The following is a 15,017-nucleotide window of genomic DNA, read 5'->3' on the forward strand; positions in this document are numbered from 1 at the left end:
TGTTATTTAGAGGGATGTCTTGTTATTTAGAAGGATGTCTTCTTATTTGGAGGGAAGTCTTGTTATTTGGAGGAATGTCTTGTTATTTAGAGGGATATCTTGTTATTTGGAGGGATGTCTTGTTATTTAGAGGGATGTCTTGCTATTTAGAGGGATATCTTGTTATTTAAAAGGGATGTCTTGTTATTTAGAGGGACGTCTTGTTATTTAGTGGGATGTCTTGTTATTTAGAGGGATGTCTTGTTATTTAGAGGGATGTCTTGTTATTTAAAGGGATGTCTTAATATTTAGAGGGATGTCTTGTTATTTAGAGGGATGTCTTAATATTTAGAGGGATGTCTTGTTATTTGGAGGGATGTCTTAATATTTAGAGGGATGTCTTGTTATTTAGAGGGATGTCTTGTTATTTAGAGGGATGTCTTGTTTTTTAAAGGGTTTTCTTGTTATTTGGAGGGATGTCTTAATATTTAGAGGGATGTCTTGGTATTTGGAGGGATGTCTTGTTATTTAGAGGGATGTCTTAATATTTAGCGGAATGTCTAGTTTATTAGAGGGATGTCTTGTTATTTAGAGGGATGTCTTGTTATTTAGAGGGATGTCTTAATATTTGGAGGGATGTCTTTTTATTTGGAGGGATGTCTTGTTATTTAGAGGGATGTCTTGTTATTTAGAGGAATGTCTTGTTATTTAAAAGGGATGTCTTGTTATTTAGAGGGATGTCTTGTTATTTAGTGGGATGTCTTGTTATTTAGAGGGATGTCTTGTTATTTAGAGAGATGTCTTGTTATTTAAAGGGATGTCTTAATATTTAGAGGGATGTCTTGTTATTTAGAGGGATGTCTTGTTATTTAGAGGGATGTCTTGTTATTTAGAGAGATGTCTTGTTATTTAAAGGGATGTCTTAATATTTAGAGGGATGTCTTGTTATTTAGAGGGATGTCTTAATATTTAGAGGGATGTCTTGTTATTTGGAGGGATGTCTTAATATTTAGAGGGATGTCTTGTTATTTAGAGGGATGTCTTGTTATTTAGAGAGATGTCTTGTTATTTAAAGGGATGTCTTGCTATTTAGAGGGATATCTTTTTATTTGGAGGGATGTCTTGGTATTTAGAGGGATGTCTTGTAATTTAGAGGGATGTCTTGTTATTTAGAGGGATGTCTTCTTATTTGGAGGGAAGTCTTGTTATTTGGAGGAATGTCTTGTTATTTAGAGGGATATCTTGTTATTTGGAGGGATGTCTTGTTTTTTAAAGGGTTGTCTTGTTATTTGGAGGGATGTCTTAATATTTAGAGGGATGTCTTGGTATTTAGAGGGATGTCTTGTTATTTAGAGGGATGTCTTGTTATTTAGAGGGATGTCTTGTTATTTAGAGGGATGTCTTCTTATTTGGAGGGAAGTCTTGTTATTTGGAGGAATGTCTTGTTATTTAGAGGGATATCTTGTTATTTGGAGGGATGTCTTGTTTTTTAAAGGATTGTCTTGTTATTTGGAGGGATGTCTTAATATTTAGAGGGATGTCTTGGTATTTAGAGGGATGTCTTGGTATTTGGAGGGATGTCTTGTTATTTAGAGGGATGTCTTAATATTTAGAGGGATGTCTTGTTATTTAGAGGGATGTCTTAATATTTAGAGGGATGTCTTGTTATTTGGAGGGATGTCTTAATATTTAGAGGGATGTCTTGTTATTTAGAGGGATGTCTTGTTATTTAGAGAGATGTCTTGTTATTTAAAGGGATGTCTTAATATTTAGAGGGATGTCTTGTTATTTAGAGGGATGTCTTAATATTTAGAGGGATGTCTTGTTATTTGGAGGGATGTCTTAATATTTAGAGGGATGTCTTGTTATTTAGAGGGATGTCTTGTTATTTAGAGAGATGTCTTGTTATTTAAAGGGATGTCTTAATATTTAGAGGGATGTCTTGTTATTTAGAGGGATGTCTTAATATTTAGAGGGATGTCTTGTTATTTGAAGGGATGTCTTAATATTTAGAGGGATGTCTTGTTATTTAGAGGGATGTCTTGTTATTTAGAGGGATGTCTTGTTTTTTAAAGGGTTGTCTTGTTATTTGGAGGGATGTCTTAATATTTAGAGGGATGTCTTGGTATTTAGAGGGATGTCTTGTTATTTAGAGGGATGTCTTGTTATTTAGAGGGATGTCTTCTTATTTGGAGGGAAGTCTTGTTATTTGGAGGAATGTCTTGTTATTTAGAGGGATATCTTGTTATTTGGAGGGATGTCTTGTTATTTAGAGGGATGTCTTGCTATTTAGAGGGATGTCTTTTTATTTGGAGGGATGTCTTGTTATTTAGAGGGATGTCTTGTTATTTAGAAGAATGTCTTGTTATTTAAAAGGGATGTCTTGTTATTTAGAGGGACGTCTTGTTATTTAGTGGGATGTCTTGTTATTTAGAGGGATGTCTTGTTATTTAGAGAAGATGTCTTGTTATTTAAAGGGATGTCTTAATATTTAGAGGGATGTCTTGTTATTTAGAGGGATGTCTTAATATTTAGAGGGATGTCTTGTTATTTGGAGGGATGTCTTAATATTTAGAGGGTTGTCTTGTTATTTAGAGGGATGTCTTGTTATTTAGAGGGATGTCTTGTTTTTTAAAGGGTTTTCTTGTTATTTGGAGGGATGTCTTAATATTTAGAGGGATGTCTTGGTATTTGGAGGGATGTCTTGTTATTTAGAGGGATGTCTTAATATTTAGCGGAATGTCTAGTTTATTAGAGGGATGTCTTGTTATTTAGAGGGATGTCTTAATATTTGGAGGGATGTCTTGTTATTTAGAGGGATGTCTTAATATTTAGAGGGATGTCTTGTTTTTTAGTGGGATGTCTTGTTATTTAGAGGGATGTCTTGTTATTTAGAGGGTTTTTTTGTTTTTTAGAGGGTTCTCTTGTTATTTGGAGGGATGTCTTGTTATTTAGATTGATTTCTTAATATTTAGAGGGATGTCTTGTTTTTTAGAGGGATGTCTTGTTATTTAGAGGGATGTCTTGTTATTTAGAGGGATGTCTTGTTATTTAGAGAGATGTCTTGTTATTTAAAGGGATGTCTTAATATTTAGAGGGATGTCTTGTTATTTAGAGGGATGTCTTGTTATTTAGAGGGATGTCTTGTTATTTAGAGAGATGTCTTGTTATTTAAAGGGATGTCTTAATATTTAGAGGGATGTCTTGTTATTTAGAGGGATGTCTTAATATTTAGAGGGATGTCTTGTTATTTGGAGGGATGTCTTAATATTTAGAGGGATGTCTTGTTATTTAGAGGGATGTCTTGTTATTTAGAGAGATGTCTTGTTATTTAAAGGGATGTCTTGCTATTTAGAGGGATATCTTTTTATTTGGAGGGATGTCTTGGTATTTAGAGGGATGTCTTGTTATTTAGAGGGATGTCTTGTTATTTAGAGGGATGTCTTCTTATTTGGAGGGAAGTCTTGTTATTTGGAGGAATGTCTTGTTATTTAGAGGGATATCTTGTTATTTGGAGGGATGTCTTGTTTTTTAAAGGGTTGTCTTGTTATTTGGAGGGATGTCTTAATATTTAGAGGGATGTCTTGGTATTTAGAGGGATGTCTTGTTATTTAGAGGGATGTCTTGTTATTTAGAGGGATGTCTTGTTATTTAGAGGGATGTCTTCTTATTTGGAGGGAAGTCTTGTTATTTGGAGGAATGTCTTGTTATTTAGAGGGATATCTTGTTATTTGGAGGGATGTCTTGTTTTTTAAAGGGTTGTCTTGTTATTTGGAGGGATGTCTTAATATTTAGAGGGATGTCTTGGTATTTAGAGGGATGTCTTGGTATTTGGAGGGATGTCTTGTTATTTAGAGGGATGTCTTAATATTTAGAGGGATGTCTTGTTATTTAGAGGGATGTCTTAATATTTAGAGGGATGTCTTGTTATTTGGAGGGATGTCTTAATATTTAGAGGGATGTCTTGTTATTTAGAGGGATGTCTTGTTATTTAGAGAGATGTCTTCTTATTTAAAGGGATGTCTTAATATTTAGAGGGATGTCTTGTTATTTAGAGGGATGTCTTAATATTTAGAGGGATGTCTTGTTATTTGAAGGGATGTCTTAATATTTAGAGGGATGTCTTGTTATTTAGAGGGATGTCTTGTTATTTAGAGGGATGTCTTGTTTTTTAAAGGGTTGTCTTGTTATTTGGAGGGATGTCTTAATATTTAGAGGGATGTCTTGGTATTTAGAGGGATGTCTTGTTATTTAGAGGGATGTCTTGTTATTTAGAGGGATGTCTTCTTATTTGGAGGGAAGTCTTGTTATTTGGAGGAATGTCTTGTTATTTAGAGGGATATCTTGTTATTTGGAGGGATGTCTTGTTATTTAGAGGGATGTCTTGCTATTTAGAGGGATGTCTTTTTATTTGGAGGGATGTCTTGTTATTTAGAGGGATGTCTTGTTATTTAGAGGAATGTCTTGTTATTTAAAAGGGATGTCTTGTTATTTAGAGGGACGTCTTGTTATTTAGTGGGATGTCTTGTTATTTAGAGGGATGTCTTGTTATTTAGAGAAGATGTCTTGTTATTTAAAGGGATGTCTTAATATTTAGAGGGATGTCTTGGTATTTAGAGGGATGTCTTAATATTTAGAGGGATGTCTTGTTATTTGGAGGGATGTCTTAATATTTAGAGGGTTGTCTTGTTATTTAGAGGGATGTCTTGTTATTTAGAGGGATGTCTTGTTTTTTAAAGGGTTTTCTTGTTATTTTGAGGGATGTCTTAATATTTAGAGGGATGTCTTGGTATTTGGAGGGATGTCTTGTTATTTAGAGGGATGTCTTAATATTTAGCGGAATCTCTAGTTTATTAGAGGGATGTCTTGTTATTTAGAGGGATGTCTTGTTATTTAGAGGGATGTCTTAATATTTGGAGGGATGTCTTGTTATTTAGAGGGATGTCTTAATATTTAGAGGGATGTCTTGTTTTTTAGTGGGATGTCTTGTTATTTAGAGGGATGTCTTGTTATTTAGAGGGTTTTTTTGTTTTTTAGAGGGTTGTCTTGTTATTTGGAGGGATGTCTTGTTATTTAGATTGATGTCTTAATATTTAGAGGGATGTCTTGTTTTTTAGAGGGATGTCTTGTTATTTAGAGGGATGTCTTGTTATTTAGAGGGATGTCTTGTTATTTAGAGGGATGTCTTGTTATTTAGAGGGATGTCTTGTTATTTGAAGGGATGTCTTAATATTTAGAGAGATGTCTTGTTATTTAGAGGGATGTCTTGTTATTTAGAGGGATGTCTTAATATTTGGAGGGATGTCTTCATATTTGGAGGGATGTCTTGTTATTTAGAGGGATGTCTTGTTATTTGGAGGGATGCTTGTTATTAAGAGGGATGTCTTATAATTTAGAGGGATGTCTTGTTATTTGGAGGTATGTCTTGTTATTTAGAGGGATGTCTTGTTATTTAGAGGGATGTCTTGGTATTTGGAGGGATGTCTAGTTATTTAGAGGGATGTCTTTTTATTTAGAGGGATGTCTTGTTATTTAGAGGGATGTCTTGGTATTTGGAGGGATGTCTAGTTATTTAGAGGGATGTCTTTTTATTTAGAGGGATGTCTTGTTATTTAGAGGGATGTCTTGTTATTTAGAGGGATGTCTTGTTATTTGAAGGGATGTCTTAATATTTAGAGGGATGTCTTGCTATTTTGAGGGATTTCTTGTTATTTGGAGGGATGTCTTGTTATTTAGAGGGATGTCTTGTTATTTAGAGGAATGTCTTGTTATTTAGAGGGATGTCTTGTTATTTAGTGGGATGTCTTGTTATTTAGAGGGATGTCTTGTTATTTAGAGAGATGTCTTGTTATTTAAAGGGATGTCTTAATATTTAGAGGGATGTCTTGTTATTTAGAGGGATGTCTTAATATTTAGAGGGATGTCTTGTTATTTGGAGGGATGTCTTAATATTTAGAGGGATGTCTTGTTATTTAGAGGGATGTCTTGTTATTTAGAGAGATGTCTTGTTATTGAAAGGGATGTCTTAATATTTAGAGGGATGTCTTGTTATTTGAAGGGATGTCTTAATATTTAGAGGGATGTCTTGTTATTTAGAGGGATGTCTTGTTATTTAGAGGGATGTCTTGTTTTTTAAAGGGTTGTCTTGTTATTTGGAGGGATGTCTTGGTATTTAGAGGGATTTCTTGTTATTTAGAGGGATGTCTTGTTATTTAGAAGGATGTCTTCTTATTTGGAGGGAAGTCTTGTTATTTGGAGGAATGTCTTGTTATTTAGAGGGATATCTTGTTATTTGGAGGGATGTCTTGTTATTTAGAGGGATGTCTTGCTATTTAGAGGGATATCTTGTTATTTAAAAGGGATGTCTTGTTATTTAGAGGGACGTCTTGTTATTTAGTGGGATGTCTTGTTATTTTGAGGGATGTCTTGTTATTTAGAGGGATGTCTTGTTTTTTAAAGGGTTTTCTTGTTATTTTGAGGGATGTCTTAATATTTAGAGGGATGTCTTGGTATTTGGAGGGATGTCTTGTTATTTAGAGGGATGTCTTAATATTTAGCGGAATGTCTAGTTTATTAGAGGGATGTCTTGTTATTTAGAGGGATGTCTTGTTATTTAGAGGGATGTCTTAATATTTGGAGGGATGTCTTGTTATTTAGAGGGATGTCTTAATATTTAGAGGGATGTCTTGTTTTTTAGTGGGATGTCTTGTTATTTAGAGGGATGTCTTGTTATTTAGAGGGTTTTTTTGTTTTTTAGAGGGTTGTCTTGTTATTTGGAGGGATGTCTTGTTATTTAGATTGATGTCTTAATATTTAGAGGGATGTCTTGTTTTTTAGAGGGATGTCTTGTTATTTAGAGGGATGTCTTGTTATTTAGAGGGATGTCTTGTTATTTAGAGGGATGTCTTGTTATTTAGAGGGATGTCTTGTTATTTGAAGGGATGTCTTAATATTTAGAGAGATGTCTTGTTATTTAGAGGGATGTCTTGTTATTTAGAGGGATGTCTTAATATTTGGAGGGATGTCTTCATATTTGGAGGGATGTCTTGTTATTTAGAGGGATGTCTTGTTATTTGGAGGGATGCTTGTTATTAAGAGGGATGTCTTATAATTTAGAGGGATGTCTTGTTATTTGGAGGTATGTCTTGTTATTTAGAGGGATGTCTTGTTATTTAGAGGGATGTCTTGGTATTTGGAGGGATGTCTAGTTATTTAGAGGGATGTCTTTTTATTTAGAGGGATGTCTTGTTATTTAGAGGGATGTCTTGGTATTTGGAGGGATGTCTAGTTATTTAGAGGGATGTCTTTTTATTTAGAGGGATGTCTTGTTATTTAGAGGGATGTCTTGTTATTTAGAGGGATGTCTTGTTATTTGAAGGGATGTCTTAATATTTAGAGGGATGTCTTGCTATTTTGAGGGATTTCTTGTTATTTGGAGGGATGTCTTGTTATTTAGAGGGATGTCTTGTTATTTAGAGGAATGTCTTGTTATTTAGAGGGATGTCTTGTTATTTAGTGGGATGTCTTGTTATTTAGAGGGATGTCTTGTTATTTAGAGAGATGTCTTGTTATTTAAAGGGATGTCTTAATATTTAGAGGGATGTCTTGTTATTTAGAGGGATGTCTTAATATTTAGAGGGATGTCTTGTTATTTGGAGGGATGTCTTAATATTTAGAGGGATGTCTTGTTATTTAGAGGGATGTCTTGTTATTTAGAGAGATGTCTTGTTATTGAAAGGGATGTCTTAATATTTAGAGGGATGTCTTGTTATTTGAAGGGATGTCTTAATATTTAGAGGGATGTCTTGTTATTTAGAGGGATGTCTTGTTTTTTAGAGGGATGTCTTGTTTTTTAAAGGGTTGTCTTGTTATTTGGAGGGATGTCTTGGTATTTAGAGGGATTTCTTGTTATTTAGAGGGATGTCTTGTTATTTAGAAGGATGTCTTCTTATTTGGAGGGAAGTCTTGTTATTTGGAGGAATGTCTTGTTATTTAGAGGGATATCTTGTTATTTGGAGGGATGTCTTGTTATTTAGAGGGATGTCTTGCTATTTAGAGGGATATCTTGTTATTTAAAAGGGATGTCTTGTTATTTAGAGGGACGTCTTGTTATTTAGTGGGATGTCTTGTTATTTTGAGGGATGTCTTGTTATTTAGAGGGATGTCTTGTTATTTAAAGGGATGTCTTAATATTTAGAGGGATGTCTTGTTATTTAGAGGGATGTCTTAATATTTAGAGGGATGTCTTGTTATTTTTGAGGGATGTCTTAATATTTAGAGGGATGTCTTGTTATTTAGAGGGATGTCTTGTTATTTAGAGGGATGTCTTGTTTTTTAAAGGGTTTTCTTGTTATTTGGAGGGATGTCTTAATATTTAGAGGGATGTCTTGGTATTTGGAGGGATGTCTTGTTATTTAGAGGGATGTCTTAATATTTAGCGGAATGTCTAGTTTATTAGAGGGATGTCTTGTTATTTAGAGGGATGTCTTGTTATTTAGAGGGATGTCTTAATATTTGGAGGGATGTCTTGTTTTTTAGTGGGATGTCTTGTTATTTAGAGGGATGTCTTGTTATTTGGAGAGATGTCTTTTTATTTAGTTGGATGTCTTGTTTTTTAGAGGGTTGTCTTGTTATTTGGAGGGATGTCTTGTTTTTTCGAGGGTTGTCTTGTAATTTAGATGGGGTGTCTTGTTATTTAGAGGGATGTCTTAATATTTAGCGGAATGTCTTGTTTATTAGAGGGATGTCTTGCTATTTAGAGGGATGTCTTTTTATTTGGAGGGATGTCTTGTTATTTAGAGGGATGTCTTGTTATTTAGAGGAATGTCTTGTTATTTAAAAGGGATGTCTTGTTATTTAGAGGGATGTCTTGTTATTTAGTGGGATGTCTTGTTATTTAGAGGGATGTCTTGTTATTTAGAGAGATGTCTTGTTATTTAAAGGGATGTCTTAATATTTAGAGGGATGTCTTGTTATTTAGAGGGATGTCTTAATATTTAGCGGAATGTCTTGTTTATTAGAGGGATGTCTTGCTATTTAGAGGGATGTCTTTTTATTTGGAGGGATGTCTTGTTATTTAGAGGGATGTCTTGTTATTTAGAGGAATGTCTTGTTATTTAAAAGGGATGTCTTGTTATTTAGAGGGATGTCTTGTTATTTAGTGGGATGTCTTGTTATTTAGAGGGATGTCTTGTTATTTAGAGAGATGTCTTGTTATTTAGAGGGATGTCTTAATATTTAGAGGGATGTCTTGTTATTTAGAGGGATGTCTTAATATTTAGAGGGATGTCTTGTTATTTGAAGGGATGTCTTAATATTTAGAGGGATGTCTTGTTATTTAGAGGGATGTCTTGTTATTTAGAGGGATGTCTTGTTTTTTAAAGGGTTGTCTTGTTATTTGGAGGGATGTCTTAATATTTAGAGGGATGTCTTGGTATTTAGAGGGATGTCTTGTTATTTAGAGGGATGTCTTAATATTTAGCGGAATGTCTAGTTTATTAGAGGGATGTCTTGTTATTTAGAGGGATGTCTTGTTATTTAGAGGGATGTCTTGATTTTTAGAGGGTTGTCTTGTTATTTGGAGGGATGTCTTGTTTTTTAGAGGGTTGTGTTGTAATTTAGATGGGATGTCTTGTTATTTAGAGGGATGTCTTGTTATTTACAGGTATGTCTTGTTATTTAGAGGGATGTCTTAATATTTAGAGGAATGTCTTGTTTTTTAGAGGGATGTCTTGTTATTTAGAGGGATGTCTTGTTATTTAGAGGGATGTCTTGTTATTTGAAGGGATGTCTTAATATTTAGAGAGATGTCTTGTTATTTAGAGGGATGTCTTGTTATTTAGAGGGATGTCTTGTTATTTAGAGGGATGTCTTCATATTTGGAGGGATGTCTTGTTATTTAGAGGGATGTCTTGTTATTTAGAGGGATGTCTTAATATTTAGCGGAATGTCTAGTTTATTAGAGGGATGTCTTGTTATTTAGAGGGATGTCTTGTTATTTAGAGGGATGTCTTAATATTTGGAGGGATGTCTTGTTATTTAGAGGGATGTCTTAATATTTAGAGGGATGTCTTGTTTTTTTGGGGGATGTCTTGTTATTTAGAGGGATGTCTTGTTATTTGGAGAGATGTCTTTTTATTTAGAGGGATGTCTTGTTTTTTAGAGGGTTGTCTTGTTATTTGGCGGGATGTCTTGTTTTTTAGAGGGTTGTCTTGGTATTTAGAGGGATGTCTTGTTATTTAGAGGGATGTCTTGTTATTTAGAGGGATGTCTTCTTATTTGGAGGAAAGTCTTGTTATTTGGAGGAATGTCTTGTTATTTAGAGGGATATCTTGTTATTTGGAGGGATGTCTTGTTATTTAGAGGGATGTCTTGCTATTTAGAGGGATATCTTTTTATTTGGAGGGATGTCTTGTTATTTAGAGGGATGTCTTGTTATTTAGAGGAATGTCTTGTTATTTAAAAGGGATGTTTTGTTATTTAGAGGGACGTCTTGTTATTTAGTGGGATGTCTTGTTATTTAGAGGGATGTCTTGTTATTTAGAGAGATGTCTTGTTATTTAAAGGGATGTCTTAATATTTAGAGGGATGTCTTGTTATTTAGAGGGATGTCTTAATATTTAGAGGGATGTCTTGTTATTTGGAGGGATGTCTTAATATTTAGAGGGATGTCTTGTTATTTAGAGGGATGTCTTGTTATTTAGAGGGATGTCTTGTTTTTTAAAGGGTTGTCTTGTTATTTGGAGGGATGTCTTAATATTTAGAGGGATGTCTTGGTATTTGGAGGGATGTCTTGTTATTTAGAGGGATGTCTTAATATTTAGCGGAATGTCTAGTTTATTAGAGGGATGTCTTGTTATTTAGAGGGATGTCTTGTTATTTAGAGGGATGTCTTAATATTTGGAGGGATGTCTTGTTATTTAGAGGGATGTCTTATTTGTACAACCTTGTACAAACTTGTACACACTTGTACAAACTTGTACACACTTGTACAACCTTGTACACACTTGTACAACCTTGTACACACTTGTACAACCTCGTACACACTTGTACAACCTTGTACACACTTGTACAACCTTGTACACAATTGTAAAACCTTGTACACACTTGTACAACCTTGTACACACTTGTACACCCTTGTACACACTTGTACAAAATTTTACATTCTTGTACATACTTGTACACCCTTGTACACACTTGTACAACCTTGTACAAACCTGTACACCCTTGTACACACTTGTACAAGCTTGTACACACTTGTACAAGCTTGTACACACTTGTACAACCTTGTACACACTTGTAAAACCTTTTACACAATTGTAAAACCTTGTACACACTTGTACATTCTTGTACAAACTTGTACTTACTTGTACAACCTTGTACAAACTTGTGCACCCTTGAACACTTTTGTACACCCTTGTACACATTTGTACAACCTTGTACAAACTTAAACACACTTGTACAAACATGTACACACTTGAACAACCTTGTACACACTTGTACAACCTTGTACACACTTGTACAAGCTTGTATACACTTGTACAACCTTGTACACACTTGTACAACCTTGTACACACTTGTACAAGCTTGTACACACTTGTACAACCTTGTACACACTTGTAAAACCTTTAACACAATTGTAAAACCTTGTACACACTTGTACATTCTTGTACAAACTTGTACTTACTTGTACAACCTTGTACAAACTTGTACACACTTGTACAAACTTTTACATCCTTGTATACATTTGTACACCCTTGTACACACTTGTACAACCTTGTACAAACCTGTACACCCTTGTACACACTTGTACAAGCTTGTACATGATTGTACACCCTTGTACACACTTGTGCACCCTTGTACACACTTGTACACCCTTGTACACACATGTACAACCTTTTACAAACTTGTACACACTTGTACAAAGTTGTACATTCTTGTACATACTTGTACACCCTTGTAAACACTTGTACAAAATTGTACAAACCTGTACACCCTTGTACACACTTGTACAAGCTTGTACACACTTGTACAAGCTTGTACACACTTGTACACCCTTGTACAAACTTGTGCACCCTTGTACACTTTTGTACACCCTTGTATACATTTGTACAAACTTGTACAAACTTGTACACACTTGTACAAACTTGTACACACTTGTACAAACTTGTACACCCTTGTACACACTTGTACAACCTTGTACACACTTGTACAACCTTGTACAAACCTGTACACCCTTGTACACACTTGTACAAGCTTGTACACGATTGTACACTCTTGTACACACTTGTGCAACCTTGTACACACTTGTACAACCTTGTACACACTTGTACAACCTTGTACACACTTGTTCAAGCTTGTACACACTTGTACAACCTTGTACACACTTGTACACCCTTGTACACACTTGTACAACCTTGTACACACTTGTACACCCTTGTACACACTTGTACAACCTTTTACAAACTTGTACACACTTGTACAAAATTGTACATTCTTGTACATACTTGTACACCCTTGTACACACTTGTACAACCTTGTACAAACCTGTACACCCTTGTGCACACTTGTACAAGCTTGTACACACTTGTACAAGCTTGTACACACTTGTACACCCTTGTACAAACTTGTGCACCCTTGTACACTTTTGTACACCCTTGTACACATTTGTACAACCTTGTACAAACTTGTACACACTTGTACAAACTTGTACACACTTGTACAAACTTTTGTACACTTGTACAACCTTGTACACACTTGTACAACCTTGTACACACTTGTACAACCTTGTACACACTTGTACAACCTCGTACACACTTGTACAACCTTGTACACACTTGTACAACCTTGTACACAATTGTAAAACCTTGTACACACTTGTACAACCTTGTACACACTTGTACACCCTTGTACACACTTGTACAAAATTTTACATTCTTGTACATACTTGTACACCCTTGTACACACATGTACAACCTTGTACAAACCTGTACACCCTTGTACACACTTGTACAAGCTTGTACACACTTGTACACCCTTGTACAAACTTGTGCACCCTTGAACACTTTTGTACACCCTTGTACACATTTGTACAACATTGTACAAACTTAAACACACTTGTACAAACATGTACACACTTGAACAACCTTGTACACACTTGTACAACCTTGTACACACTTGTACAAGCTTGTACACACTTGTACAACCTTGTACACACTTGTACAACCTTGTACACACTTGTACAACCTTGTACACACTTGTACAAGCTTGTACACATTTGTACAACCTTGTACACACTTGTACAACCTTTTACACAATTGTAAAACCTTGTACACACTTGTACATTCTTGTACAAACTTGTACTTACTTGTACAACCTTGTGAGCCGTGACTATTTCCACCGGGCGAATGTCACGACTCATGATCAATGGTTCAAGTGTTTTTTTTATAGTAGGCTAGTTCAGTGTTTCGTTGTCACTCCACGGCCCCCCGAACAAGGCTGTGGGTTTTGTTCTTATTACTTTTTTTCCGCCAGCAACTCATAGGTTGTGTGGCGTTGCTCGACTCCGGGTCGGCTCATTTTGGTTATCCGATTTCATCTTAAAGTTTGTGGCATGGTTTTAATGTTTATTGCCCCTTTTTGGTTCAAGAGGAGACAAACGTCGACCATGGAATAAATTTATCGCGCCACGCGCGCCTTTTGGGTGAGTTTTGCACATTTTTCTAAGGTTAGGATTGCCACATGTTGCACTAGGTTTGGAACCTAGTCTTGGGGTCGTGGAACCCTTTTGTTAGTTAGTTTCCCTGTTCTCTGTTGTTTTGTATAATTCAGGGCTTTGCCCGAAATGCTAGGCCTAGAATTGACTGAGAAATGTTTGTTGGAAAGCCGCTATTTGAGAGAAACTGCCAAGTCAGTTTTGGGTCCTTCTGACTGTTTTGTGGTAGGCCTAGGCTTACAAATTTTGCTCAGTAAATGTAATTGTCTTAGGCTACTACTCTGGTAGTCTTTTGTTTCTGTGTCCCGTACAATTTTTAGTGTTGTTTTGTCTTGTAAAATGTTCAGTTTGTGTTACCCAGTCAAGTAAGGTTAAAGTCTTTTATTTTGCTTTGTCCTTGCCAAACTAGTTAAATTAAGTTGAATTAACTGCTCTTAAAGCTCCCCAGAAAGTTTGAGTCATTTTACTCAAGTTTTAAGAAAGTTATGAGGAATTAAGAGTTTGGCAATTCTCCATTCAGGTTTGAACTGGGTAACCAAAAGGCCCACTGGTTTCAGCCTTTGAGTTAAGGTTTGGAATGGTCTGGAGAAGCTGCTGGAACATTTTCCCCAGCTTTTGAGACCATTCCGAACAAATTCGGATCACAACTTTTGGAGAAATTAGCAAAAATACATGAGTCGTTGCGTTAGGCCTAAAGCAGTGAAATATTGGAACTAAATGTAAAGGGTGAAAGATGTGACAGTGAACCTTGCGGATATGGACTCAGTCTATTATTCTTACTACTGTGTTTCCTGGGTTTTGTCACTCAGGGCCTGTGAGGAGGACATGAAGCAGACCCGAGCTATTTTGGTGGAGAGGAAGTTTGTTTCGCCTTGCTGTCTCTGGGATTATGGCCTACCTCTCCGTTCTGCTCGTTTTCCCCTCCCGTGCTGCTCGCCTAGGAGATGGACCTTCTACTGGTAGCAGAGAAGCTTTTCCTACTTGGGGCCAATCTTTTGGACTTTGGGATGCCCCCTCTCTGCCCAGTTTCATCGCCCCTCCACCTAGTGACTGAGATGCCCTAGACAGTTACCGCCTAGTTACCGCAAGTTACTACTGTTGTTATTTAGTGTCATTTATTGTTGATTAATTTTTAGATGTTTATATCAAGATTTAAAGCCTATTCATTGTTATTCCTTTTAAATTTTAAATTCATTAGCCTATTTGTTGATATTTTAAATTTTATTAATTTTTTACATATTCTATTAAATTTTCAATTTTGGGGCCCCTAAATTTTCTATAGTTACCATGAAATGAATTTATTAAAAGAGTCATTAGATATTTC

Source organism: Macrosteles quadrilineatus, unplaced genomic scaffold (genome assembly GCF_028750875.1).
Source record: "Macrosteles quadrilineatus isolate MER2022 unplaced genomic scaffold, UCM_ALF_1.0 Scaffold_65__1_contigs__length_644622, whole genome shotgun sequence".
Taxonomy (NCBI): domain Eukaryota; kingdom Metazoa; phylum Arthropoda; class Insecta; order Hemiptera; family Cicadellidae; genus Macrosteles; species Macrosteles quadrilineatus.